Source organism: Alligator sinensis, unplaced genomic scaffold, assembly GCF_000455745.1.
Source record: "Alligator sinensis unplaced genomic scaffold, ASM45574v1 scaffold1123_1, whole genome shotgun sequence".
Classification (NCBI taxonomy): domain Eukaryota; kingdom Metazoa; phylum Chordata; order Crocodylia; family Alligatoridae; genus Alligator; species Alligator sinensis.
In genome coordinates this window covers 1058563-1063436 of record NW_005842540.1, presented here as the reverse complement: position 1 = coordinate 1063436, position 4874 = coordinate 1058563, and the positions used below count along the sequence as shown (strand labels likewise).

The following is a 4874-nucleotide window of genomic DNA, read 5'->3' as shown; positions in this document are numbered from 1 at the left end:
ACCCGGGCAGGCCCCGGGCGCCCCCCGCCCCACGGCCCGGGGCCACCGCACCGCGACAGGCCGGCTGCTCCTGAGCCCCCCGGGCTCGCCCTGCACCCACGACCCAGCCCCGACGGGCTCCCTGGCTCCGGACGGGGCCCTGAGCTGGCGTGCGGCGCTGGAGCCCGTGTCCCAGCACCCAGGCGGTGGCAGCCCGGCTCCCCAGGGCTTGCACGTTGGTAATGGCAAGGCCTCGCCCGCGGGCCAAGCTGTAGCGACCCCGGGCCTTGCCCAGGGTTGCCTCCAGCTGGAGGAGCAAGCTGCAAGAGCTCTGAGTCAACGCGGCATCTTTTATTAAACCCACTCAAAGAGCTGGAAAAATGACTTTATTGAAACATTCAAATAGTTGGAAAAATCCTATTTATTACACCAACTATTTGAGCTGGCGTCATAAAAGCCGAGGAGCCTGGTCCACCTGGCCCATGCCCTGCACCCGATTGCAGAAGCAGCCGGCGGAGGAGGCCCAGGTGCTGGCAATCCACTTAGTGAAGCTACAAATAAGAAACGGGGTCGGGGTCAGGGTCAGGAGGGCGGTGGGTGTTGGCTGAGGAGGGGCCTGTGCTGGGATCAGCCCGGCTCCTGCGGTGCAGACTTGCTGCTGAGGCAATGGTCAGTGCAAGCCCCCCCGAGCTTAGAGGGTGGATGCTGGTTTGGAGCCACCTTGTTCCCTGCTCTTCCACCCCATCTCCATCTCCCCCTCGTGATGCTGCCCCAGCTTCTGACCCCCCAGCAGATATGGGGGGGCAGGAGCCCCTAGTGACCACGGACCGTCTGCCTTTCTTTCCAGTGCTGCTTCTGAGGACTCGTGCAAACAACACCAGCTCCCAAAGCAACGCCTCTGCCCCCAGCACCCAGCAAACGGCTCTCCCATCTCGCTGAGCAATGGAGGCAAGAAAAGCCACCGGGCAGGATGATGCTGAGCTGCCCAAAACCCTCGAGTCCCTGGTTTGTGTGAATCTGGTGGAGGAGCAGGTGGGGGGAGGCTGCCTGGGCTTGGATATAGGACAGTAATTGCAAGCGCTGCTGCTCATCTTCAGGGCAGCTCCCTGGTGTCTGAGGGGCCCAGGGTAGAGCATCTCCAGGCTGCAGCTAAGGGCTTGGTGTGTGGGTGGGAGTCGGCTCTGCCTCGTTTGCAAGCCCCGAGGCACCCAAGCTGCTTTACCCTCCCCAGAGGGTTTAGCACTGCTACTGGCCAAGACTGCAGGCTCCCTTGGGAAGGCTGCTAGGGAGGTCTGCCCCACAGAAAAGCAGTAACTGGTGCCGCTTGCCGGCCCCCAAGGCACCCCCAGCTCCTTGCTGACTTCTCCCCCAGGTCTCAGAGGCTTCCCTGTTTCTCCCCCCAGTCCGAACGCATCAGGGCCCTGCTAACGGTGCTGGAAGCCCAGCAGCAACGGCTCCAGGAAAAGACCGCCAGCCTCGACCTGCTGATGACGGAGCTCGCGGGACTGCGGGCCTCTCTCAGGGTTGAGTATTGCCATCTCCATCCTCCCTGTCTGCTGGGAGCAGGGGTGCAACCAGCCACTGAGCTGCAGGCAGGAAACCTGCTGAGCCCCAGGGTGCAGCGCCCTGACCCCAGGGCAGGGCCCCCGGTGAGGACACGCTATGCTACTCTAGCTAGCATTGAGGGAACTAATTCCCAGGCCTGTGCTTCAATTTTTAGGCACCTGCTGGGATGGAGAGCAGCTCCTTGGCTCTGCAGGAAGAGAAGAATCACCCCTGAAATGCCAGCTGGGCTGGCCTGGCCACCAGCCTGTTGCTGGAAGAACCCTTCACATACGCACGTTTGCTCTCCAGGAAATGCTTAGCCCTTTCTCTCTTGAGCTCTGCTAAGCTGGCTTTGTATTGTCACCTGATGCTCACGGCATGGCACAGAAATAAAATGATTTATGTGCCCCTTTGCCACTCTGGGAAAAGCTGCAGCCCTGCTCCAGCTAGCAGTGAGCTAACCAACCAGCCCCTGTAACCTGGGGGCAGCAGAGACTTGCTGACCCAAGGCTGTACATGAAAAAGGAAAGGGAATTTCCTTTCCTGCCCTTAATTTCACACTAGAAATGCAGCAGGGCTGAACCTGTGCACTGCAAGGACTGCCCCTAACCCTGTGTCCTGCCCATACTGATTCGGCACATCCTTGTCCCCATCTCCTTCCCCACCTTTCCTCTTCCATCGCAGGACAGAGCCAGCCCCAAAGACCAGGGGTGCTGTGCAGGGAGTCCTCCCTTGCAGCAGCACAGGCCCCGAAGAGGAGCTCAAGCCACTGCTGCTCCCTCCCAGGAGCTGCACCCATCCCAGGGAGAAGCTGGAGGGCTAGGGCCAGTGAAGCAGAGCTCTGTCCTGCCTGGCATTCACTCCCTGCTTCCCAGCTGCACTAAGGCTTCTTTCCTGGAGAGAGAGACAAAGAGCTGCAGTTCTCCCTCCCTGCCTTTGAAAAGCTGTTTCTGTGTTTTCTTGGCTAGGCAGTGTTGAGGGCCCTGCTCTGAAAGGGGCAGGATACTAAACAGGCCAGTGCTTTATGATCCCCAGCAGCTCCCCTTGGCGTGGGGGCTTTGGATCCCCAGTCAAGGTGCCTGATTGAGGCCTGCACGGAGCCTGGGGGGGGGGGGGGTGTCGCACTGCCCAAGTCTCTCATTGGATCCAGCCCCTGGACTGCAGGGACCAGGGTCTTTCTGGTTTGACGGGGGGTGGGTGTGATGGGGGAGGCAGAGAGGAAATCCAGGGGGATGACAGACCAGTGCTCCGGGTGCTGCGTGAAGACGCTGGTTGCCTGGGTTCAGACCCTGTTCTGCCGCATGCCATATGTTGGTGGGGGGTTGCACTCGGCCTCCATGCAGCAGGGTCAGCAGGCACTTCCCCTTCTTCCTGAGCTATTCTGGGGTGCTCAGACTCCGAAACGCCAAGGCAGAGACTGGTCGAAGAAGCCTTTCCCTCCCGCCCACTCCTAGCTCGTGCCCTGGGGAAGCACCTGCACATCTGGGGTTTCACAGTGAGTCTTGTTTTCTGAGCAAAACCCATAAAGCCTTCCCAGACAAACCAGGCAGTGTGCAGGCTGGTCTACGGCCCAGCTCATCCTCCCAGGTCCCAGGGGCATCTGCCTCAGGATCACCTGCCTCTTCTGCTTTCTATAGCCACCAGGCTCTGAGTCTCTTGGTCACTGAGCCGTGCGTAGCAAAGCACACAGGAGCCCCTTTTCTGGGGCAATGCAAAAGGCCCCTGCTCCTCTTTTCCTTCCTCGTTCCTCCTACACCTTGGAGTGGCAGAGCGCATCCCTCTTGCTGGGAGCCAGAGGAACATCCCGTTATAATCAGTGGGTTTGGGGACAGTGAGCACAGCCTAAGGAGCTCCAAAGGCTGGGCTTATTCCTCTGTGTACCCCAGCACATTCGATGTACTGACAGCAGGACGGTGGCAGGTCCAAAGCCTCAGCTATGTGCATGGGCAGAGGTGTGGGGCACCCACCCCTGGGAAACCCCAGTGCCAGAGGGGGTGCAGGGGGCTCTCACCCACGCCCCAAGGAAGGATCCCGACACCACCAGGTTTAAATAAGCATTTAATTAGGATTCCATTAGTATTAATATTGCTTTCAATTCCAAAAAAGTTAATTTCCACTTCTTAGCAGATATCTCAAAGTACAATATTAACTTTATACAAAATGAGCAATTAAGCAAACACTGTTATTCACATTTTACATTCTTCAAAAATACAAATTCATATTTACTCTTTTTGGGGTTTTGGAGATGCTCTTCCTTTGGAAGTACTGTACCTGTAACTGACATCTTCACATCGCTCAATGCACGTACATGTGTTCCCACGTTTCATAGTTAAATAAATGCCTTTAACACCAGACACGCGCTCTGGAAAAGCTGATGTGTTTGGCTTTAAAATCATCTCCAAGACCACTGCCCAGCTCCTAGCATGTGTCAAACAAAACAAAAGCAGGAAATAACCCTCGCACGCACAACCTCGATTTCCCGGAGCGACGATTCTGCAGAGATCCATGCTGAAGAGAGCGCTCAGTAGCGAACCAGGGTTGCGGACAGCACGGCCGCTCGCCTCCCACGCGAGTGCCAGCCTGTGTAAGATGCAACACAACTGCAGCTCTTATTCTCTGTCGAAAATGAGGGTCAAACAAATAGCTCCAGTCTGTAAGCCGGTGAAAGGACGTGACAATACACAGCGAGGGGGGGAAAAAACAAACAAACCCGACCTTTTACACTGAATACTGGCTACCGGAACTACGAGACTGCAAAAAACATCCCCTTGGTTTTGCTGAAAAAGATCGTATGAAAACATTTCTGGTAAGAAAAAGTAGAAACTGCATTTCGTCGAGAAAGTGTACACTGCATAACGAACCAAATTTTGGCCAGGTTGCACACCACCGAAAGCATGGTGTGGGATTTTTACACTCGTTCCAAGAACACACACACACGCACGCGCGCGCACACACGCAGACTATGTACACGACTACATAAATATCCAGTTTCATTTGCATTTCTCAGTGCAGACACAGAATCCAACTTCTAGAACGGGTGGGACAGACCAAGACACGATGCAAAAAGTTAAAAGTTCAGCCCTGTCCGTGAGCATCGACTACAGGTCACGTTTATAAAAACTGGACGTCGTTTCCAAAATATGTTAAGGAGGAAAAAAAATAGACCAATTAAAAACTAGGCTGTCAGGTATCTGAAGCAGTGTTAAAGATGCTTTTTTTTGTTTTTTTCCTTCGTTTTTTTTCTTTTTTTCTTTTTTTTTTTTCTTTGCCTTACAGCCAAATCTACTCAAAATAGCCACTGTTCCGCCCAGCTAGCTCTTGGTAATAATACTTAGCACTTTTCATCTGGA

The 4874-nt window shown here is 55.2% G+C and overlaps 1 long non-coding RNA gene across 1 annotated transcript; it reads left to right on the top strand.

Moving 5' to 3' along the window:
• Positions 1–566: 566 nt before the first annotated feature.
• LOC102380276 lies at positions 567–2632 on the top strand. Its single transcript, XR_324782.3, has 4 exons — positions 567–648; positions 827–984; positions 1383–1502; positions 1700–2632. It is a non-coding gene; the product is annotated as an uncharacterized LOC102380276 (long non-coding RNA).
• The last annotated feature ends 2242 nt before the right edge of the window (positions 2633–4874 follow it).